The following is a 26,015-nucleotide window of genomic DNA, read 5'->3' on the forward strand; positions in this document are numbered from 1 at the left end:
TTCAACAGAGACATGTAGTTAGAATTCTTGATCTAATATTTCACAGCAGGGCTCGTTTTTGCACCCACCAAGAGTAACTGTGAGGACTTACAGTGTTGTGGCACCAGCACCACCACCACCAAAGGCCCAATTTTTCTGGCCCTGTTCAACAGGGACATGCATCACCCTAAACACCAAGTTTCACTAAAGCTAATGCAAGTAGCACCGATGTACGGCTGTACCGGAAGATACATACATGACTATACCCCACTCGGTTTTCTGGGATATTCAGGAATTCACCCAGTTATTGTTGACTGTTCTATTGTTTTCAATTGCAGTTCTCTCAGTTCTTTTACTTACTCCTCCATCTTACTGGAGCTTTCCGCTTACAGGTATGTCAAGGAGACAATCCCTTTCCACTGTCCTAGAGGCTCTATCTCTCTTACTGCAAATAACGACTTGCACCATTAGATGGCTCCTAAGCACCACAAATGAAATTAATGTCTCTTAGACTAATGTCTCTCAATACTAGAGGACTCAACAGCCCATTTAAATGCAGAATGATGTGGAACACAGCCCTGCAGAAAAACTGCGACATTCTCTGTGTGCAGGAAACACACTTTTCAGAAGTAAGCATGCCAAAATGCACCCACATCAGGTTCCCACACATTTTTACAGCAAATAACTCTTGCAAACGCAATGGGGTATTAATAGCCATTAAGGACACTGTCACTTTTAAACTTCTAGAGCAATACACTGATTGCCTTGGTAGATATATTATCTTGATTGCTGAAATCAATAACGATACATATACGTTGGTAAATATATATGCTCCCACGAATGAGACTCATACACAAAACCTTAAAAAAGGCTAAATGTTTGCAAAAAGGCAAATTATTGATATGTGGAGATTTCAATGTACTCTTGAATGACGAAATGGACTCCTCCTCTGTGGGGCGGAGGTGCAGACCATCCCTGGGCCATTACTGTCTATCAGAAGAGCTATATGACCCATGGCGGTGCCTCCACACCACAGAGAGGGACTATACGTACTTCTCACCACTACATAAAAGTTACTCCAGAATTGATTTCTTTCTTACAGATAAGTTCACTTTACAAAATGTGGTCAAAGTGAATATCCACAATATCACCTGGTCTGACCATGCCCCCATTACGATAGACATTATGGATACCCGCAAAGACAACCTCGCACCCCTATGGCGTAACAAACAACATCTTCTTTCTCTACCCCAAATTAGGGAGGAAATGCAAACAAAATTAGAGGAATATTTTACATTAAATGAACACCGGGGGACCCGCCCTAGTACAGTATAGTGCACACACAAGGCCTTCTCTAGGGGGGTGCTTATACAAATAGCTGCTAGAGAGAAAAGGAAAAAATGCGGCACATAGAATGACTACATAAAAACATCTTGGATCTGGAAACCAGACACAAACAATCGCCCGATCACTTCCTACTCTTCCAACTAAACACCTGCAGAGAAGAACTCAAACAAACACTACAACATGATTACGATTTATACTTTAAAAGGCTTAAACTCTCATACTACTCCCAGAGTAACAAAGCGAGCAAACTTTTAGACTCACAAATTAAAAAACGTCAAACCAGGGCAAATATCTCAGTGATTAAACACCATGAGAACAATAGATTATATACCAACCCCAAAGATATAGCAAACACCTTCAAAGACTACTACGACTCTCTATACAATCTTAACCAGGATAAGAACATTTATCAGCCCACAGATACAGATATCACTGATTTTCTCCAGAGAATTGATCTTCCCACGATAGATGTGAACACACTACATACTTTGAACAGGCCGTTCACTGAAGCTGAAATTGAAGTTGTGATCAAACGCCTCCCAAAAAATAAATCCCCCGGATCAGATGGTTTCTCAGCAGAATATTATCAAGCATTCTCCCCCCTTCTGATTCCCAGATTAGTAGAAATTTTTAATAAAGCAGCAGAATCAGGTAGCTTTCCAAAAGAAATGTTACAGGCCATAATTGTAACTATACCAAAAACAGGAAAAGACCCCTCCCATCCCCAAAACTTTAGACCCATTTCCCTATTAAACTCAGATCTCAAAATATATGCCAAAGCAATCGCCAATAGATTACTGGATATCACCCCCACCCTCGTAGGACTGGAACAGGTGGTATTTGTTAAAGGCAGACAAGCCCCAGATAGTACCAGAAGGATGATAAATCTAATAAGACACGCTGAAATAACTCGCACTCCCAGTATATTTGTAGCCTTAGATGCAGAAAAGGCATTTGATAGGGTGCACTGGAAATACCTATCTGAAACACTTACTAAATTCGGTCTAAAAGGATTTGTTCACACGGCCATAATGGCCCTATATTCTAACTCCACAGCCAAAGTGTATACCTCAGGCATGCTATCCGACCCCTTTAACCTGACCGACGGTGCACGTCAAGGATGACCACTATCCCCAATTGTATTTTCTCTAGCTATTGAACCGCTAGCAGAACTTATAAGGAACAATACTGACATCCAAGGTCTCACAGTAGGACAGAAGATCCACAAAATTGGGCTTTTTGCCGACGATGTCATACTAACACTATCTAAGCCTGAATCTTCCTTACAAAAAAATCCTACATGAATTTGGAAGCACGAATTACCATAAGATCAACACCACTAAATGCTACGCTCTCCCTTTAAACCTCTCCACAAAGAATATATCCAAACTTCAAGAGATATTCCCTTGCACCTGGGATCTAACCTCTATTACATATCTGGGTATACAACTGACCCATCCTACCTCTAACCTGTACACCGCCAATTATCTACCCCTCCTATCACAAATACAGGAGGAATTCATTCAATTATCAAAGATTCACTTAACATGGGTGGGACGCATTGCAGCTTACCAAATGCAAACACTCCCCAAATTGCTCTACCTCTTTAGAACGCTCCCAATTCCCATCCCTACAAAATACTTTACCGACTTAGCCTCAAGCCTGAATAAATGTATCTAGCTAAACAAAAAACCCAGGGTAGCCCTAGCCACTCTTTATAAACATAGGACACTAGGAGGAGGAGGACTACCCAACGCTCATGCGTATTACCAAGCGTCTTTACTGGACCAGGTGAAATATTGGTTCTCTTGCCAAGAGGATAATCTATGGTCTCACATTGAACGTGTCATCACCCCGGGACACGACCTAACGGCACTGCTAATGGCCTCTACTATTCACCACCAACTATTTACACCACCCTACCCTACCATACAACCAACACTCATAGCCTGGTCATTATTGATCAGAAAGCAATTCCCTAATGAAACACTCTTCCAACTTAACATACCCCTAACGACCTATGAATTTCTTATACAAAATTTTTCCACACACCACTGGAAACAAAAAGGCCTCCACTTCTCTATGGAAGATATAGTGAACCCAACTACCCTAGATAATCTTATGATTCTGCAAATTAATCACTACAAACAAAAACATCCACTCCCAAATACGAAAATCCCGCTTTCCATTTGGAATTTTCTGCTGAACAAACACAATCCCAGTATTAAAGGCATATCCTTATGCTATAAATTTTGTAACTCCCACTCCTCCCATGTTAAAATACCAACGATGGAGAAATGGGAAACTGAGCTGCAAATGTCTTTCACTTTACCACAATGGCTGCTAGCAATAAAGCACAATAGTACCTCTTCGGCATGTGTTGACCACTGGGACAACTTCCACAAAATGTTTCACAGATGGTACTTGACTCCCATGCGTTTACATACAATAGACCCCACACTATCGCCACTATGTTGGAGAGAATGCTATCACAAGGGGAACCTCCTACATATCATGTGGCATTGTAAAGCCCTACACACCTTCTAGAAAGATGTGTTTTCCCTGCTATCGAAAACTACCAATACTATATGTACACCCTCTCCAGCACTAGCTTTATTAAGCCTAGGGATAGAATCTTTCTCCCCCCTGCATAGGAAGGTGATAATACACATTCTATTTGCAGTACGTGTCTCAATAGCAAAACGGTGGAAGACAATTTCTCCCCCTCAACATCACAGAGGTTATAGCTAGAGTGAAATCACAAAGCCTTATGGAAAAAATGCTAGCACATAAGGAAGGCAGGACACATACTTATTTTAAAAATTGTGATTGTTGGTTAACCATCCAAGATAACCTCTAGTGTTGAGTTTGATGATACCTACTACACTCAATTATTGAAACATACAGCGCATCTAAGGTGCTTTAGCAGTCGCAGGGCTAAGTGATTTATGGCTAGAGCTATAAACGTGAAGACGTACTATGGTTATTGTTCAGATTTAGTACAAACAATTTGTATTTCAGATAATACATACAGTACTAGGAAAGGTTAGAGCTAGTATTACTTTGTTCAGAAACAAAAGTATTTGTTATACTACATGATCTACTTCAAATGACCGCATTTCGGGTCGCTAACACAGTTCCTCAGAGAATAACTGGCAAGCCTGCTCCCAGAATGCTCCCAAATGGAGTGACAGGCTTCTCCCTCCAATGCCAAATACTCAAACGGTTTAATGAGGAACCCTGACGTTCCATGTGTTCTCAACTGTTGATGTAATGAACCGAGAATACTCAATTTTACTTTTTTTTTTGTTCCATGTAAATCTGTATTCCTTTCTTTTCTGTACAACTACGTTGTATTCAACTACATTGTATATCTTGTATAACATGAAAATCTAATAAAACTTCTCAAAGTTAAAAAAAACAAACATGCCATTCATTTGTGCCACGTTTGTGCTGGTTTGTGCTGCAAAAATAAACGTTTGTGCCGCTTTGGTTGCAGAGATATTGTGCGTTATAGTTGCTGAAACCCCGCCCACTTTGCACCCCGTATTGCTGAATTTTAAAAACAAACCTGCCATTCGTTTGTGCCGCGTTTGTGCCGGTTTGTGCCGCAAAAATAAATGTTTGTGCTGCTTTGGTTGCGGAGATATTGTGCGTTATATTTTCTGAAACCCCGCCCACTTTGCACCCCATATTGCTGAATTTAAAAAACAATCACGCCATTCGTTTGTGCCGCGTTTGTGCTGGTTTGTGCCGCAAAAATAAACGTTTGTGCCGCTTTGGTTTGGGAGATATTGTCCGTTATATTTGCTGAAACCCCACCCACTTTGCACCCCACATTGCTGAATTTTAAAAACAAACGTCCCATTTGTTTGTGCTGCATTTGTGCTGGTTTGTGTTGCAAAAATAAATGTTTTTGCCACTTTGGTTTTGGAGATATTGAGTGGTATATGTTGTCAAACCACACTGACTTTACACCTCGTTATTAAATCTTACATACAACTAGATTTATTTGTTTGTGGTTTGTGCAAATTTGGTGGATATTGTACATGACGTTTTACTTCACATGCATAGTTTTGCCACCCCCACAGGGATCCCCCCCTTCTGATTCAGTAGCGCTGACTGGAAGAACAGACGGAGGAGGAAATCTGGGGAGGGGGTGGGCACACGTGGCTCTGGGTGGATATCGACAGTATTGTTGGGATCTGTCCCAGATGCAGCGCGGCTCTGCGCTGTCAGGATATAGTGGGCAATAGCCCACTACAAGCACATGGGTTTTTTTGTCACAGGAGAACATACTATATGTCATCTTATGAACAAAAAGAAAACTAAGGCCAAAAAAGGTTGGGCCATAGTTCTCTTTTAACAAAAGTTTAAACCAGGTGTTAACCAAGCAAAACAGCACTCCAGCAAATTCTCTTACATAAGTCACTTCTTTTTTTAATTGCTTTTTTTGAAAAACATCTATGTCAGTAAACATTCTTTTCCTGACAGACTCCATGGCAGACTACGTGTGGGTTAACCCCGCCTCCTCTCCAATGTTATAGGACCCCACTCCCATAAATTTGAGCTCACCACTAGAGACTGCGTTCCTTTTTTGTCCACCTCATTGAACCTACAAGTCAATGCACTTACGTTTACGGATGTCCAAAATTGATCGTGGAAGTTGAGGCCGGGCAGTTTCAAGATAGCCCAGGGCCCAGCCATGGGTGGGTGTGTGGCTCCAGGCCCCTGTGTCCTGTGGTGGGGATGGCCTTCATATGCCCAGGCTCGGTGGAACGGCTGGCAGGTCTGAAGATTCTCCATGGCAGCAGTTTTTGTATATAAAAGCTCCCTGTTTGTTTTTCCCTCATGTGCCTTGCTGTCTTCTTTTTCTTTTTGCTTCTATGGTGCCTGGAACGCAAGTGCGTTCCAGGGTTTAGCTCCCTCTTCCGGGCTCGCTACTGCGCATGTGCGATCCTCGGACGAAGCCGAGGCTTGGTTTCGTGCATACGCGGTGCGACAGGGGACCCGGCAGTTGTGCAGGCACTCTACGGCAGGTCGCCACTGCGCAGGCGCAGTCCAGGCATGGTGGTGACGTCATTCCGACGGGGATGTTTGAATCCCTGAGAGCCCTGTCATTCTAATGCCCTGTACACACAATAGGATTTTCCGACAACAAAATCCATGGGATTTTTTCCGACAGATGTTGGCTCAAACTTGTCTTGCATACACACGGTCACACAAAGTTAGTCGGAAATTCCGAACGTCAAGAACGCGGTGACATACAGTGCATACAACGAGCCGAGAAAAATGAAGTTCAATAGCCAGTGCTGCTCTTCTGCTTGATTCCGAGCATGCGTGGCACTTTGTGTGTTGGAATTGTGTACACATGATCGGAATTTCCGACAATGGATTTTGTTGTAAGAAAATTTGAGAACCAGATCTCAAATTTTGTATGACGGAAATTCCTATGGATTTCCAACAACAAGGTGCTATCACACATTTTCCATCGGAAAATCCTATCATGTGTACAGGGATTAGGATTACTACAGGCAGCTTGCGTCAGCTCCTCAGGCCCCAGGTTCCCAGATCATGGTCAGCTTCAGCCTGGGGCTATGGTAAAAGAGGGAAGGGGGGCTAAGATGCCTCTTAAAGGGAAAGCTGCACTGCTATTTGTACTCCTTTGTTCCAGGACGTGTGAGTGTTCCTACAAAGCTGCAGGATCGCCTCCTATTCGTCCGCCAAGGTGCCGTGGACAAATCACCGCCTCCGTGCGGCCAGCCCTCGCGCTCTAGGTATGTGGGGCATGAGAAGGGGAGGGCCAGGTCCACGTGCAGATGGACTGATTCCCTAAATGTCACGTTCTCCCTTTTTTAGCTCTTCCAGGTCAGACCATCAGCTTACTGTGCAAGATGACAGGGACCTTGCCAGGCCACAACGCCCACCTTCTTCATCAAGGTCCAGATGTGACTCTCCGTCTAGGACCCAACATCAGAGGAGATGTTCTCATTCCTCCTCCCAACAGAGGAGATGTTCCCAATCCTCCTCCCAACAAAAGAGATGTTACCATTCCTCCTCCAAACACCACACCCACCGCCACGACAGACGTTTTGATCACAGATCCTGCTGGGGTTGTGGGACCTGGGTCCCGTAAGTCAAGTCCTCATGTGACCCTTGTTATGCCAAGGCAGTCGGGAAAAAGATGCTGAAAGCCGGCAAATGGAGACACTGGTCAAACAGATGGTATATCAATCCCACAAAGAGTGGGGTACATTTTACAGGCGGAGCCAGTCCACCACATTATCTGGCTCCCTGGCTGACGAGGCCCAGGAGCCCATTCCAGCCTTATGATTCCTCCCCTCATTCCTCGCACAGTGAGATGGAGGGAGATGAGTTTTTAAAAAATACCTTAAAAAATGGAGGAAAAAATATTTTTTTTTACTTACGTGAAATGGCTGTTGCTAGGCAGTCTTCCTAATCTGCCTCTTCCTACACCGCGGTGATCTTCAATCTTCTGCTCCCCACATTGTCTTCTGGGGAATGGGGCTCAGTGTGTTATGGGAACCGTGTGTGTCCCACAACACATTGCGTCCCATTCACAAAGCGCCGCGCTGCTCACGCGTGTGCAGTAGGAAACTGGCAGTGTAGCCGCAAGGCTCCACTGCCTGTTTCCCTTACTTAGGACTGCGGTGCCGGGACACAAGAGCCGAGGGACAGGGCGGCCTCGGGCGGCCGACATCGAGGGCACCCAGGACAGGTAAATCCACTTATTTAAAGTCAGCAGCTACAGTGTTTGTAGCTGCTGTATTTAAAAAAAAATCCTGCTTTAAGTGGGAAAACTCTTCTACTCCCCCAGGTAAGCAGAAGAAATTCTTTAAGCATCTGGAGAAATAACATTCCAATTTTCCACTCCTTTCTGAATTAAAGGATATTATTGACAAGGAATGGAGCAAGGTAGATAAGAAGACCTCTATGTTAAGTAGGACCTCCAGGTTATACCCCTTCAAGGCTGAGGAAGTGAAATATCTGGAAAACGCTGCCCTCATAGACGCAGCTCTGATGCGACTAGCTAAACATGTAACTCTTCCTCTGGAGGATGCGGTATCCTTCAAAGATGGGCCTGAGAGAAGAATAGATCAAGATCTTAAAAGGATTTACGGGTCAGCCGGCTTGCAAACCCGCCTCGGCCGAGATATCAGAAGGAATTGGAGCAGAAGACAGGCATCCTTCCAGTCCGCTAAGAGCCAGGCGTCCAGTGGACGAAAGCCGGCTAAGCCAAGAGAGTCTGCTTCTCTTCCAGCATGTCTGGGAAAAAGCAATCTGGAACCAGTCCAATGCCTGATATACTGTACTTAGTTCCACATGGTAGAAAGTTCCATCTCTCTCCCCGTGGAAAATATTCCAGTCATTTAAGGAAGAATTTTACGAGTTCCGAGCTCTTCACACCTAAAAGCCTTGCAATGCTTAAAGATTATCGGCACAATGGTCTCTACAACCCCCATGGTCAAGTGGTCTCTGGGGAAATTATGCCCTTTTCAGATAGGGTTTCTACAACAATGGAATTCGGGGGATAATCAGTCTATTCACATGACTTCAGTGATGAGGAACAGCCTCTTCTGGTGGCTCCAGCGCAGAAATCTGCTCACCTGCCACTCCATGGCCCCCGTCTCATGGGTCACGTTCTTGACCTATGCCAGTGGTGCTGGTTGGGGAGCCCTTTGCAGGTCAGAACTTGCTCAAGGCATGAGCGGTGCCCTTCTTCACAACCTGGGCTCGAATGTCCTGGAGTTACGGGCAGCCTGGTCTGCCCTCCAATCTTTCACTCATCTCCAGAAGGGGAAGTCAGTTTTACTGAAGATGGACGACACCACAGCGGTCTCATATGTGAAGAGACAGGGGGGCACTCAGAGCTCTACTCTGCTCCAAGAAGTCGAGCTCATCATGTCCTGGGCTCAGAAAATTCTGGCCAATATTTCAGCAGTCTTTGTCCCTGGAGTCTAGAATGTCCAAGCGGACTTCCTGTCATGCACTCAGCTGGACAACAATGAGTGGTCACCGCATGCTCAGACGTACGTGTGGATCCTGTCCTTGGGAGTCAATCCCGAAGTAGATTTATTTGCATCCCCCTACAACTTCAAAATCAAGAAGTATTACACTCGGGGCTGTTGCAGCCAGGCCTTTGGAATAGATGCCCTGACAGATCAGTGGAAGCTCCAACAGGGCGTACGCCTTTTCCCCGTTCCCGATCATCCTCAGATCCTTATGGAGGGTTCAAGCGGAGGCGGTCGAGGTGGTGATGATAGCACCTTACTGGCCGAACAGGCCATGGTTTCCCCTCCTGACCCAGCTCAGCTTCCGGGACCCGCTACCTCTTTTTCTCAGGCCGAACCTTCTTTCTCAGGGGGACAGTCCTGCACCCTTGTCCGGCATTACTGAGACTGATGGTCTGGTTCTTCAGAGGGAAAGGCTGGAGTCTCTCGGGTGTGCTTCAGGAGTAATTTCCACCCTCATGGGCTCGAGAAGGGCAAGCACAAATAAAGTCTATGAGAGAATTTGGGCCAAGTTTGTCAAATTCTCATCCTTTGTGGGCAGATCATTCAGGGACCCGGGAATCCCAGGATATTCTCAGCTTTCCTCAATTCGGTCTAGATCTGTCTCTGTCCATCAACTCTCTCAGGGTCCAAGTCTCTGCCTTGTCGGCCTTCTCTGATACATCGTGGGCTGTTCACCCTCTAACTCTGCAGTTTTTCTGTGGGGCAACAAGACTCAGGCCCCAAAGAAGACCAAGATTCCCCAGATGGGATCTTCCCCTGGTCCTTGGCTCACTGTCTGGACTAAGCACTGTGGGATCTTTCTATTAAGGACTTTAAGAGCCACCTTTCTAGTAGCCATCACTTTGGCTAAAAGGGTTTCTGAGATTGGGTCCTTGGGTCATGAAAAAACATTCCTGACTTGCTTCCCGGACCGGGTGGTCCTCATCCCTATGCTTGGCTCAAATCTGCAGTCTTTTCAGTGTTCCATGAGGACCAAGAAATTGTCCTACCTACATTCAGGACCCCAGGTTCCTCTGAAGTCCATCCTCTGGATGTAGGCAAAATGCTGAAGGAATACCTACGAGTTATATCCTCCGTTAGACGCTACGACTTCCTCTTTGCTCTACACTCCAGCAACAACAAGGGGAAACTGGCTTCATCCAGAACGATTGCGACCTGGATCGTCCAGTCTATCTAGCAGGCTTATAAGGCTAAGGGCCTGGCTCCTCCAGAGGAGGTGACAGCACACTCTACCAGGGGTATGGCAGCTTCGTGGGTAGCAGCCCGGCATGTAGCTCCTGATGTCATCTACAAGGTGGCCTCATGGGCCTCCATTAATACCTTTATGTCACACTATTGCATGGAACCTGCTTCTCTATCCTCTTCGATCTTTGGTTTAAGAGCCCAGTCAGTTGACGGGGAGAATTAAACTTCTTTTTATCAGCATACCCACCCGTGTGGTTTGGCTAGTTATTTCCCACATGTAGTCTGCCATGAAGTCTGTCAGGAAAACGGAAAATTTATTATCAAATACTTGCCGTAATTTTCCTTTCCTGATGGACTCCATGGCAGACGGAGTTCCCACCCTTTGGTCATGAGTTGGCTTATTACGGAACACAGTCTCTAGTGGTGAGCTCAAATTTATGGGAGAGGGGTCCTATAGCATTGGAGAGGAGGCGGGGTTAACCCACACGTTGTCTGCCATGGAGTCTGTCAGGAAAAGAATGTTTACTGACATAGATGTTTTTCAAAAAAAGCAATTAAAAAAAGAAGTGACTTATATAAGAGAATTTGCTGGAGTGCTGTTTTGCTTGGTTAACACCTGGTTTAAACTTTTGTTAAAAGAGAACTATGACCCAACCTGTTTTGGCATATAGTATGTTCTCCTGTGACAAAAAAACTCATGTGCATGTGGCGGGCTATTTCCCACTATATCCTGACAGCGTAGAGCCACGCTGCAGGCGGGACAGATCCCGACAATACTGTCAAGATCCCCCCTGCCACCCAGGGGCGGAACTACCGCCATAGCGACCCACGTGGGCGCTATGGGGTCTGCACTCGAGTGGGGCCCGGTAGGCTGCCTTCCCTGGGGCAGCTTTGAGCTACGCTGTGGCTGCAGCGTAGCTTAAAGTGGAATCACGCTGTGTCATGGAGCTCAGTGTGAAAGGTTCGGTCATGCTGTGACAAAAGTCCTGCCCTCCTCCTAGACCAGCTCCTGTGATAGATGCGGTGTTCTGTCTATCACACAAGCTGGTCCAGGAGGAGGGTGGGACTTTTGTCACAGCATGACCAAACATTTCCGACTGAGCTCCGTGACAAAGCGGTGGGGGGTGGGGCTGTTTGCAGGGGGAGGGCCCCATACAACATTTTGCTATGGGGCCCTGTGATTTCTAGTTACACCCCTGCTGCAGCCTGATTGAAAGCTGGCTCTAGCTCAATAGAGGCAGAGCCAGCAGTGCCCGCCCCCTCCCCAGATTTCCTCCTCCCTCTGTTCTTCCAGTCAGCGCTAGAGAATCGGAAGGGGGGGATCCCTGTGGGGGTGGCAAAACTACGCATGTGAGGTAAAACATCATGTACAATAGCCACCAAATCTGCACAAACCATGAACAAATAAATCTAGTTTTATGTAAGATTTAATAACGAGGCGTAAAGTCAGTGTGGTTTGACAGCATATACCACTCAATATCTCCGCAACCAAAGTGGCACAAACGTTTATATTTGCGGCACAAACCAGCACAAACGTGGCAAAAACGAATGGTGCGTTTGTTTTTAAAATTCAGCAATATGGGGTGCAAAGTGGGCAGGGTTTAAGCAACTATAACGCACAATATCTCCGCAACCAAAGAGGCACAAACGTTTATTTTTGCGGCACAAACCAGCATAAACACAGCACAAATGAATGGCGCGTTTGTTTTTAAAATTCAGCAATATGGAGTGCAAAGTGGGCGGGGTTTCAGCAACTATAACACACAATATCTCCGCATCCAATGCGACACAAACGTTTATTTTTGCGGCACAAACCAGCACAAATGTGACACAAACAAATGGCGCATTTGTTTTTAAAATTCAGCAATATGGGGTGCAAAGTGGGCGGGGTTTCAGCAAATATAACGCACAATATCTCCACAACCAAAGCGGCACAAATGTTTATTTTTGCGGCACAAACCAGCACAAACGCGGCACAAACGAATGGCCGTTTGTTTTTAAAATTCAGCAATATGGGGTGCAAAGTGGGCGGGGTTTCAGCAAATATAACGCACAATATCTCCACAACCAAAGTGGCACAAACGTTTATTTTTGCAGCACAAACCAGCACAAACGCGGCACAAACGAATGGCCGTTTGTTTTTAAAATTCAGCAATATGGGGTGCAAAGTGGGCGGGGTTTCAGCAAATATAACGCACAATATCTCTGCAACCAAAGCGGCACGATTGTTTATTTTTGCGGCACAAACCAGCACAAATGCAGCACAAACGAATGGAGCATTTGTTTTTAAAATTCGGCAATATGGGGTGCAAAGTGGGTGGGGCTTGCATTGAATTGAATGTTTAATATCTCAGAAACCGAACCCGCACAAACTCTCATTTTTACGGCACAAATCAGCGCAAACGCGGCACAAACAAATGGTATATTTTTATTCAGGTTTTACAAACATGGGGTGCCAACTTCACACAGCTCACATCACCCACTCTTCTAACCACTTGAAGACAAAGCCCTTTCTGACACTTCTTGTTTACATGAAAAAAAAAAAATTTTTGCAAGAAAATTACTTTGAACCCCCAAACATTATATATTTTTTTAAAGCAAAGGCCCTACACATTAAAATGGTGGGTGCTTCATTTTTTTTCCACACAGTATTTGCGCAGCGATTTTCAAATGCATTTTTATTGGAAAAAACATACTTTTTTAATTTTAATGCACTAAAACACACTATATTGCCCAAATGTTTGATGATATAAAAAAGATGATCTTAGGCTGAGTACATGGATACCAAACACGACATGCTTTAAAATTGCGCACAAACGTGCATCGGCGACAAACTATATACATTTTTAAAAGCCTTTAAAAGCCTTTACAGGTTACCACTTTAGATTTATAGAGGAGGTCTACTGCTAAAATAACTGCCCTCAATCTGACCTACACGGTGATACCTCACATGCATGGTGCAATTGCTGTTTACATATGACGCCAGACCGACGTTTGCGTTCGCCTTTGCACGAGAGCAGGGGGGACAGGGGTGCTTTTTTTTTTTTAAATTTTTTTTTTTTTGCTTTTTTATCTTATTTTTAAACAGTTCCTTTCATTTTTTTTAATCATTTTTATTGTTATCTCAGGGAATGTAAATATCCCCTGTGATTGCAATAGGTAGTGACAGGTACTCTTATTTGAAAAAAATGAGGTCTGTTAGACCCTAGATCTCTCCTCTGCCCTGAAAGCATCTGACCACACCAAGATCAGTGTGATAAAATGCTTTCCCAATTTCTCAATGGCGCTGTTTACATCCGGCAAAATCTAAGTCATGAAATGCTCGTAGCTTACGGTTTCTTAGGCCATAGAGATGATTGGAGCCATTCTGGTCTCTGATCAGCTCTATGGTCAGCTGTTGCTGTACTTTGCTGGTCCTTGTTGGGCATATATTGTAATCTTTTTTTTCATGCAGCCTGTGGGCTGAACGAAAAAAAGAGATTGATTGGTGGGTATGTCCACCATTAGAATACCTCCCTTCATCCACCCACTTCTAATGATGGGCATACATGCACCATTTTGTTTTTAACTGTGGTGGTGAAAGCATCCGCCCCAAAAGTTAGGAGCAAATCGTTCCTCCACCCCTGTTGCCCCCATGCTTCGGCATATATGCTCTTTTTTTTAACTGTGGTGGTGAAATCACCTCCTACAGAGCTGGAGTCACGAATGTATGTATCGTGGGAGCAAACGCTGTTGCTGTCAAGAAAAATAAATCTGCGCTGCAACTGAATGGCGTACCTGCTAAGCAAATGATGGTTAACAATAAAACAAAGTAACATTACAGTATAACAGTAAGACATACCATACCTGCAAAGCAAATACAAAAAAAAATAGTGAAAAATAAAACATTTTTTAACGAAATCTGTGCCTAAAATAAATATATATATATATATATATATATATATATATATATATATATATGCCGAAAGCATGGGGGCATCCACCCCAAAAGTTAGGAGCAAATCGCTCCTCCACCCTTGCTACCCCCATGCTTTGGGATATATCCTCTTTTTTTTAACTGTGGTGGTGAAATCACCTCCTACAGTGCTGGAGTCATGGCTTTATCTATCGTGGGAGCAAACGCTGTTGCTGTCAAGATAAATAAATCCGCGCTGCAGCTGAATGGCGTACCTGCTAAGCAAATGATGGTTAACAATAAAACAAACATTACAGTATAACATACCATACCTGCAAAGCAAATGCAATAAAACATAGTAAATATAAAACCAAGAAAGAACGATAGATATAGAACAATAGTGAGCGAACAGTAAAGTGGAAAGTAGAGAGCGAACATAAGAGAGAGAACAATAGAGAGAGAGAAGAAAAATACAACCACAACTATTTTTGGCTTTTTTATTTTTTTTTGTTTTTGTGTTTTTTTTTTTCACTTTTTTCACTTTTATAAAAACTATAAAAAAACCTATAAACTGAATGTTGCAGATTAGGGTCTCAGAAATGTGGCCATTACATCTTTCGGGACCCCGAGACCCTGTGTACGTGTGCCTATGACTGTGTGGTGCTGTACCCTACGCTAATACTCAATTAGTGTGTGATAGTGTTCGAAACAGTCACCAATGCAAAGACCAGGTTGATCAGGACAGGAGGGACAATAAAAGCGGTGTGTCACGCCTAAATCCGTGCTTTCTACAGATACAACATCTTTTTTGGGGGTTTCTTTGGGTAGGGGTACCAGAGTGGACATGCGGAAAATGCCTCTCATGCAGACGGCTTACTGCATTTGCATTGGAAAGTTGGGCAAAAGCACCATCTGGAAACAGAAGGGCTCTGATGATCTCTTCCTGGAATCTAAGGAAGGATCCAGTTCGCCCTGAAGCTCTGTATAGCACATGAGCATTCAGCAAAGCCAATTAAAATAAGTATACAGACACTTCTTTATACCAGTGTCTGGCCTTACGGATAATTAGGTATGGCACCAACAACTGGTCGTTTAGGTCCACCCTTCCCATATTGAGGTTATATTCGTGGACACAGAGGGGTTATCTTCTTGTTCTTGTTATCCCTCCACTTCACAGCGAGCAAATTATTACATCTCAAGCAGGCTCTCTCCCCCAGCCTAAGACAGGAATCTACAAGCTGCTGGGGAAAGCCCCGGCTATTGGATCGCATGGTGCCACATGCACCATTTTGATGATCAAACAAGTGACTAAAAAGTGGCACGCTTGTGTAATAATTGTCTACATACAAGTGGTACCCCTTTCCGAATAAGGGTGACACCAAGTCCCACACAATCTTACCAGCGCTCCCTATGTAGTCAGGGCAGTTCTCCGGCTCTACGTAATATCTCTTCCCTCGTAAACCATAAAACTACATGTATAGCCTGTGGCCAGCTGTGTGAAGTTGGCACCCCATGTTTGTAAAACGTGAATAAAAATATACCATTCGTTTGTGCCGCGTTTGTGCTGATTTGTGCCGCAAAAATGAGCGTTTGTGCCGGTTCGGTTTCTGAGATATTAAACATTCAATTTAATGCAAGCCCCGCCCACTTTGCACCCCATGTCCCTGAATTTTAAAAACAAACGCGCCATTCGTTTGTGCCACGTTTGTGCTGGTTTGTGCCGCAAAAATAAACGTTTGTGCCGCTTTGGTTGCGGAGATATTGTGCGTTATAGTTGCTGTAACCCCGCCCATTTTGCACCCCATGTTCCTGAATTTTAAAAACAAACGCGCCATTCGTTTGTGCCGCATTTGTGCTGGTTTGTGCCGCAAAAATAAACGTTTGTGCCGCTTTGGTTGCGGAGATATTGTGCGTTATAGTTGCTGTAACCCCGCCCATTTTGCACCCCATGTTCCTGAATTTTAAAAACAAACGCGCCATTCGTTTGTGCCGCGTTTGTGCTGGTTTGTGCCGCAAAAATAAATGTTTGTGCCGCTTTGGTTGCGGAGATATTGTGCGTTATAGTTGCTGTAACCCCGCCCATTTTGCACCCCATGTTCCTGAATTTTAAAAACAAACGCGCCATTCGTTTGTGCCGCGTTTGTGCTGGTTTGTGCCGCAAAAATAAATGTTTGTGCCGCTTTGGTTGCGGAGATATTGTGCGTTATAGTTGCTGTAACCCCGCCCATTTTGCACCCCATGTTCCTGAATTTTAAAAACAAACGTGCCATTTGTTTGTGCCGCGTTTGTGCTGGTTTGTGCCGCAAAAATAAACGTTTGTGCCGCTTTGGTTGCGGAGATATTGTGCGTTATAGTTGCTGTAACCCCGCCCATTTTGCACCCCATGTTCCTGAATTTTAAAAACAAATGCACCATTCGTTTGTGCCGCGTTTGTGCTGGTTTGTGCCGCAAAAATAAACGTTTGTGCCGCTTTGGTTGCGGAGATATTGTGCGTTATAGTTGCTGTAACCCCGCCCATTTTGCACCCCATGTTTCTGAATTTTAAAAACAAACGTGCCATTCATTTGTGCCGCGTTTGTGCTGGTTTGTGCCGCAAAAATAAACGTTTGTGCCGCTTTGGTTGCGGAGATATTGTGCGTTATAGTTGCTGTAACCCCGCCCATTTTGCACCCCATGTTCCTGAATTTTAAAAACAAACGCGCCATTTGTTTGTGCTGTGTTTGTGCTGGTTTGTGCCGCAAAAATAAATGTTTGTTCCGCTTTGGTTGCTGAGATATTGTGCGTTATAGTTGCAGCAACCCCGCCCACATTGCACCCCATGTTCCTGAATTTTAAAAACAAACGCGCCATTTGTTTGTGCCGGGTTTGTGCTGGTTTGTGCCGCAAAAATAAACATTTGTGCAGCTTTGGTTGCGGAGATATTGTGCGTTATATGTTGTCAAACCACATTGACTTTACACCTTGTTATTAAAGCTTACATACAGAACCTAAACTCAGATTGGGTTTCCTTAATGTAAAGCTCCTCCCACTGTACTGGCACTGCACTTCATATTGTACCCTGAAAAAGGCACCTCTGCCGGGTTAGCCCCCCACATCAAAATTTTTGAAAAAATCTTATGCAGTTTGTTAGATCTTTGTTAGATCAGGTTAGATCAACCGTTGTCTGCGTTAGATCTCACACAGAAGAAGCGATATTAACAGTTATTTGCTGGGGGGGCTAACCCGTCATCAGCCCCCCCTTATCAAAAAATTGACCAAACAGTTAGCTATTTTGGAAGCAATTTGTTAGATCCGGTATGATCAAGTGTTTTTAACGTTAGATCTCACATTATTAGAGACTTATTAAGTGATTGATGAGGGGGGCTGGCCCCCCCTTATCAAATTTTCGGGCCAAAAATCATTCGGGCTAATAGATATTCGTTAGATCCGGTAAGATCAAGAGGTTTTAACGTAAGATCTCACATCATTTCAGAGATTTCATATTCTTTGCCAATAACAACATCCAAGTTAGTAGATAATTGTTAGATGAAGTTATTATTGCATTAAACCTAGCATGCACATGGCAGAAATCAGTAATAATCGCAATGTAAGTAGGGATAAAAGCTTGTTGCAGTTTGATCAGTGAGATGTTTTATTTAATCTATGATAAATACATAACAGTTTGTTATTTTATATGAGAAGTTAGGCCCCCGTGGCAGTAGCTTAAAATTAATAAATTTTGGCATCGCTGCTCTAAATTGTGGGCACAACTGGAACAGGCCCAGACTGACATTCTGCTGCCAGGGGCTCTGTGGTGCTATGACCAACTACCACCTGTGCTGAAGTTACACCCCATATTGGGTACGACACTCCGCATATGCTCCCAGGTCAGCACACAGAACCGGCTTTCTTCCCTGATTCCCCATTGCTCCCTATCATAGAAAAACCGTGGTTCCTCCCTGGTCTGGAACCGCAAATGTTTCGGACCCTAAGCCAAACAGGTAGGGTCCAGGCATCCCACTTCCTAACGGGAGGCCAATGGCCTTCCACAGTAGTGCTAATGAGCCCTTCAAACTTTCCTTGTGGACAGCGCTACACTTACAACACTTTCTCAATACTTTGCCTAATTCACAGGGATTTAATCGTCCCCTGACGTCCTTTGAAGCATACTGTTCCAAAGAGGGTTCCCTTCCACAGGCTCTATCCAAAACATACGCCCTCTTGAACTGTCCGGCTGAACAACCACACTTACCGTTCTTGAACAAATGGGAAAGTAAGCTGGGGCGTACATTAACATCTGCTCAGATACAACATGTCCTCAGATTTTCGTTGAAATCATCGGTTTGTACAAAAATTAAAGAGACCAACTATAAACTGTTAACAAGGTGGTACCTCACCCTGCAACTACTGACCAATGTTGGAGATGCCAGGGGGATGGAGGAACACGACTTCACATATTTTGGTCGTGCCCTAAATTGATCCACTTCTGGGAGACAGATAAACCACGCAAAAATTTACGGAATACAAGGTTCCTGGTGATCCAGCTTTTTCCTGCTACATGTCTCCTCCATCTGAGCCAAACTCTATAAAAACTCCATTCCAAATGAGATGGAAGATCGAGTACTCACTGCACAACACCAACAGGAAAAATACTCTAACACTTGGGGACTATGGAACCAGATTGTCGTCTCCGCAGAGGGTACTGCCCTTCTTGGGACTTAATGTCACAGAAAAGTTCCGGAGCCCATTCATCATAGTTATCCTGAACCAACGCCATTTCACCCCCCCCCCCCAGCCTTACCTCCCCCCCCCCTTCTATCCTTTTACCTTTTCCATCCTTTTTTCCTTACCTTCTTTGATTATTGAAAATGAGAAAATAGTTTTGGGCGACAGCGGGTCTTGCTCCACAGCCCATTTTCCATCTTTAATAAAAACTGATAGGCCAGGAGGTAAGCAGCCTTTTGAGCAGTGTGCCGAAAAATGTTTTCAAAGAAATTGAGCGTACCGATTTTATAACAAAAAAAGTCAACTTCACAATCTCAATCACGAAAAGGATTTTTTATAAAGTAAATGCTGTAAACTACTTTAGCAGTGAGAAATTAACATCCTGCACTCTCACGCCTCAGATCAACCCCAATTCATACACCTTCACACCTCAGATCACTGTATCACCTGCAAATCTGCCCCACCACTGTACCCCCCTGCACATCTGCCCCACCACTGTAACCCCCTGCACATCTGCCCCACCACTGTACCCCCATGCTCTTCTGTCTCACTGCTGAACCATCTTCTCATCTGTCCTAACACTGAACTTATCTGCTCATCTGCCCCACCACTGTAACCCCCTTTCTCATCTGTCCCACCTCTCTAACCCCCTTTCTCATCTGCCCCACCACTGTAAACCCCTTTCTCATCTGCCCCACCACTGTACCTCCCGCACATCTGTCCCACCTCTGTTCCCCCTGCTCATCTTCCCCACCTCTGTAACCCCCTTTCTCATCTGCCCCACCACTGTAACCCCCTTTCTCATCTGCCCCACCTCTGTAACCCCCTTTCTCATCTGCCCCACCACTGTAACCCCCTTTCTCATCTGCCCCACCTCTGTAACCCCCTTTCTCATCTGCCCCACCACTGTAACCCCCTTTCTCATCTGCCTCACCTCTGTAACCCCCTTTCTCATCTGCCCCACCTCTGTAACCCCCTTTCTCTTCTGCCCCATCACTGTACCTCCTGCACATCTGTCTCACCTCTGTTCCCCCTGCTCTTCTGCCCCACCGCTGTAACCCCTGCTCATCTGTACCACTAATGTACCCCCTTTCTCATCTGCCCCACCTCTGTAACCCCCTTTCTCATCTGCCCCACCACTGTAACCCCCTTTCTCATCTGCCCCACCTCTGTAACCCCCTTTCTCATCTGCCCCACCTCTGTAACCCCCTTTCTCATCTGCCCCACCACTGTAACCCCCTTTCTCTTCTGCCCCATCACTGTACCTCCTGCACATCTGTCTCACCTCTGTTCTCCCTGCTCTTCTGCCCAACCACTGTAACCCCCTGCTCATCTGTCCACCAATGCACCTCCTTTCACATCTGCCCCACCGCTGTACCCCCCTGCTCTTCTGTCCCACCGCTAAACCCCCTTCTCATCTGCCCCAACACTGAACCCCTCCTGCTCATTTTCCCACCACTGTAACCCCCTTGTCATCTGGCCCAACACTAAACCCCTCCCCCGCTCATCTGCCCCATCACTGTACCCCCCTGCTTTTCTGTCCCACTGCTGAACCCCCTTCGCATCCCTCCCACCACTGCACCTTCTGCACATCTGCACCACCACTGTACCCCCTTGCTCTTCTGCCCCACCACTGTAACCCCTCTGCTCATCTACCCCATCAATGTACCATTTTTCTCATCTGCCCCACCACTGTACCTCTCTGCACATTTGCTCCACCGCCATATTCCCATGTTCTTCTGTCTACTACTGAATCACCTTCTCATCTGCCCTACCACTGTAACCCGCTTTTTCATCTGCCTTACTAATGTACCTCCTGCACATCTGTTTCACCTCTGTACCCCCTGCTCTTCTGCCCCACCTATGTTCCCCCTGTTCTCCTGCCCCACCACTGTAACCTCCTGCTCATCTGTCCCACCAATACACCTCCTTTCACATTTGCCCCACTGTTCTACCCAACCTGCTTTTCTGTCCCACCACTGAACCTCCTTCTCATCTGCACCAAAACTGAACCCCCCTGCACATTTGCCCCACGGCTGTACCCTCCTTTTCTTCTGTCCCACATCTAAACCCCTCCTGCTCATTTTTCCCACCACTGTACCCTCTTCTCATCTATGATATGTGTGATATGCAGAGTGGTAAAAGGAAGCAGAGATGAGACACATCTACTTGTCCTGGCACACTCATCCAGCTGATCCACCGCTCACATCCAGACCACGTGCTTGTATGTGATGTATGGGATGTGTGGGATGTATGTGATGTATGGGATGTATGTGATGTCACATGCGAGCATCTGGAATGGATGTGCAATGATGAGCTCAGGTCAGGGGCATTTTCTGAAAGCAGAGGGCTTGTGTGCAGGATCATAAGTTGGGCCCCTGCAGCTGAGGAAAAGTTTTTGTGCCGCAGCAAAAGTTGGGTGTGATTTTCATTGCGCTGAATATAAGGGGGGGCCAGCCCGTCCATATGTACCACCTAATATCTCTATTTTGATGTGGAATATCTCTGAAATGATGTGAGATCTAACGTTAAAACCACTTGATCTTACCGGATCTAACCAATATCTATTAGCTTGAATGATTTTTGGGGCGAAAATTTGATAAGGGAGGGCCAGCCCCCCCACATTAATCACTTAATAAGTCTCTAATTATGTGAGATCTAACGTTAAAAACACTTGATCATACCGGATCTAACAAATTGCTTCCAAAATAGCTAACTGTTTGGTCAATTTTTTGATAAGGGGGGCTGATGACGGGTTAGCCCCCCCAGCAAATAACTGTTAATATCGCTTCTTCTGTGTGAGATCTAATGCAAACAACGGTTGATCTAACCTGATCTAACAAAGATCTAACAAACTGCATAAGATTATTTCTAAAATTTTGATATGAGGGGCTAACCCGGCAGAGGTGCCTTTTTCAGGGTACAATATGAAGTGCAGTGCCAGTACAGTGGGAGGAGCTTTACATTAAGGAAACCCAAGCTGAGTTTAGGTTCTGTATGTAAGCTTTAATAACAAGGTGTAAAGTCAATGTGGTTTGACAACATATAACGCACAACATCTCCGCAACCAAAGCTGCACAAACGTTTATTTTTGCGACACAAACCAGGACAAACCCGGCACAAACAAATGGCGCGTTTGTTTTTAAAATTCAGGAACATGGGGTGCAATGTGGGCGGGGTTGCAGCAACTATAACGCACAATATCTCCGCAACCAAAGGGGCACAAATGTTTATTTTTGCGGCACAAACCAGCACAAACGCGGCACAAATAAATGGCGCATTTGTTTTTAAAATTCAGGAACATAGGGTGCAATGTGGGCGGGGTTGCAGCAACTATAACGCACAATATCTCCGCAACCAAAGCGGCACAAACGTTTATTTTTGCGGCACAAACCAGGACAAACCCGGCACAAACAAATGGTGCATTTGTTTTTAAAATTCAGGAACATGGGGTGCAATGTGGGCGGGGTTGCAGCAACTATAACGCACAATATCTCCGCAGCCAAAGCGGCACAAATGTTTATTTTTGCGGCACAAACCAGCACAAACGCGGCACAAACAAATAGCGCATTCGTTTTTAAAATTCAGGAACATAGGGTGCAATGTGGGTGGGGTTGCAACAACTATAACGCACAATATCTCCGCAACCAAAGCAGCATAAACGTTTATTTTTGCGGCACAAACCAGCACAAACGCGGCACAAACAAATGGCGCCTTTGTTTTTAAAATTCAGGAAGATGGGGTGCAATGTGGGCGGGGTTGCAGCAACTATAACGCACTATATCTTCGCAACCAAAGCGGCACAAACGTTTATTTTTGCGGCACAAACCAGCACAAACGCGGCACAAACGAATGGCACGTTTGTTTTTAAAATTCAGGGACATGGGGTGCAAAGTGGGTGGGGTTGCAGCAACTATAACGCACAATATCTCCGCAACCAAAGCGGCACAAACGTTTATTTTTGCGGCACAAACCAGCACAAACCCGGCACAAACAAATGGTGCGTTTGTTTTTAAAATTCAGGAACATGGGGTGAAATGTGGGCGGGGTTGTAGCAACTATAACGCACTATATCTCCGCAACCAAAGCGGCACAAACATTTATTTTTGCGGCACAAACCAGCACAAACGCGGCACAAACGAATGGCGCATTTGTTTTTAAAATTCAGGAACATGGGGTGCAAAATGGACGGGGTTACAGCAACTATAACGCACAATATCTCCGCAATCAAAGCGGCACAAACGTTTATTTTTGCGGCACAAACCAGCACAAACGCGGCAAAAACGAATGGCGCGTTTGTTTTTAAAATTCAGGAACATGGGGTGCAATGTGGGCGGGATTACAGCAACTATAACGCACAATATCTCCGCAACCAAAGAGGCACAAACATTTATTTTTGAGGCACAAACCAGCACAAACGCAGCACAAACGAATGGCGTGTTTGTTTTTAAAATTCAGGAACATGGGGTGCAAAATGGGCGGGGTTACAGCAACTATAACGCACAATATCTCCGCAACCAAAGCGGCACAAACGTTTATTTTTGCGGCACAAACCAGCACAAACGTGGCACAAACGAATGGCGCGTTTGTTTTTAAAATTCAGGAACATGGGGTGCAAAATGGGCGGGGTTACAGCAACTATAACGCACAATATCTCCGCAACCAAAGCGGCACAAACGTTTATTTTTGCGGCACAAACCAGCACAAAAGTGGCACAAACGAATGGCGCGTTTGTTTTTAAAATTCAGTAACATGGGGTGCAAAATGGGCGGGGTTACAGCAACTATAACGCACAATATCTCCACAACCAAAGCGGCACAAACGTTTATTTTTGTGGCACAAACCAGCACAAACGCGGCACAAACGAATGGCGCGTTTGTTTTTAAAATTCAGGAACATGGGGTGCAAAATGGGCGGGGTTACAGCAACTATAACGCACAATATCTCCGTAACCAAAGCGGCACAAACGTTTATTTTTGCGGCACAAACCAGCACAAACGCGGCACAAACGAATGGCACGTTTGTTTTTAAAATTCAGGGACATGGGGTGCAAAGTGGGTGGGGTTGCAGCAACTATAACGCACAATATCTCCGCAACCAAAGCGGCACAAACGTTTATTTTTGCGGCACAAACCAGCACAAACCCGGCACAAACAAATGGTGCGTTTGTTTTTAAAATTCAGGAACATGGGGTGCAATGTGGGCGGGGTTGTAGCAACTATAACGCACTATATCTCCGCAACCAAAGCGGCACAAACATTTATTTTTGCGGCACAAACCAGCACAAACGCGGCACAAACGAATGGCGCATTTGTTTTTAAAATTCAGGAACATGGGGTGCAAAATGGGCGGGGTTACAGCAACTATAACGCACAATATCTCCGCAATCAAAGCGGCACAAACGTTTATTTTTGCGGCACAAACCAGCACAAACGCGGCACAAACGAATGGCGCGTTTGTTTTTAAAATTCAGGAACATGGGGTGCAAAATGGGCGGGGTTACAGCAACTATAACGCACAATATCTCCGCAACCAAAGCGGCACAAACGTTTATTTTTGCGGCACAAACCAGCACAAACGCGGCACAAACGAATGGCGCGTTTGTTTTTAAAATTCAGGAACATGGGGTGCAATGTGGGCGGGATTACAGCAACTATAACGCACAATATCTCCGCAACCAAAGAGGCACAAACATTTATTTTTGCGGCACAAACCAGCACAAACGCAGCACAAACGAATGGCGTGTTTGTTTTTAAAATTCAGGAACATGGGGTGCAAAATGGGCGGGGTTACAGCAACTATAACGCACAATATCTCCGCAACCAAAGCGGCACAAACGTTTATTTTTGCGGCACAAACCAGCACAAACGCGGCACAAACGAATGGCGCGTTTGTTTTTAAAATTCAGGAACATGGGGTGCAATGTGGGCGGGATTACAGCAACTATAACGCACAATATCTCCGCAACCAAAGAGGCACAAACATTTATTTTTGCGGCACAAACCAGCACAAACGCAGCACAAACGAATGGCGTGTTTGTTTTTAAAATTCAGGAACATGGGGTGCAAAATGGGCAGGGTTACAGCAACTATAACGCACAATATCTCCGCAACCAAAGCGGCACAAACGTTTATTTTTGCGGCACAAACCAGCACAAACGTGGCACAAACGAATGGCGCGTTTGTTTTTAAAATTCAGGAACATGGGGTGCAAAATGGGCGGGGTTACAGCAACTATAACGCACAATATCTCCGCAACCAAAGCGGCACAAACGTTTATTTTTGCGGCACAAACCAGCACAAAAGCGGCACAAACGAATGGCGCGTTTGTTTTTAAAATTCAGGAACATGGGGTGCAAAATGGGCGGGGTTACAGCAACTATAACGCACAATATCTCCACAACCAAAGCGGCACAAACGTTTATTTTTGTGGCACAAACCAGCACAAATGCGGCACAAACGAATGGCGCGTTTGTTTTTAAAATTCAGGAACATGGGGTGCAAAATGGGCGGGGTTACAGCAACTATAACGCACAATATCTCCGTAACCAAAGCGGCACAAACGTTTATTTTTGCGGCACAAACCAGCACAAACGCGGCACAAATGAATGGCACGTTTGTTTTTAAAATTCAGGAACATGGGGTGCAAAATGGGCGGGGTTACAGCAACTATAACGCACAATATCTCCGCAATCAAAGTGGCACAAACGTTTATTTTTGCGGCACAAACCAGCACAAACGCGGCACAAACGAATGGCACATTTGTTTTTAAAATTCAGGAACATGGGGTGCAAAATGGGCGGGGTTACAGCAACTATAACGCACAATATCTCCGCAACCAAAGCGGCACAAACGTTTATTTTTGCGGCA

At 45.1% G+C, this 26,015-nt stretch overlaps 1 protein-coding gene across 3 annotated transcripts in view; it reads right to left on the bottom strand.

Moving 5' to 3' along the window:
• TMEM273 (transmembrane protein 273) overlaps positions 1–26,015 on the bottom strand; it is a 552,118-nt gene that overhangs the window by 124,374 nt on the left and 401,729 nt on the right. The window lies entirely within an intron of this gene.

Source organism: Aquarana catesbeiana, linkage group LG08 (assembly GCF_042186555.1).
Source record: "Aquarana catesbeiana isolate 2022-GZ linkage group LG08, ASM4218655v1, whole genome shotgun sequence".
NCBI lineage: Eukaryota > Metazoa > Chordata > Amphibia > Anura > Ranidae > Aquarana > Aquarana catesbeiana.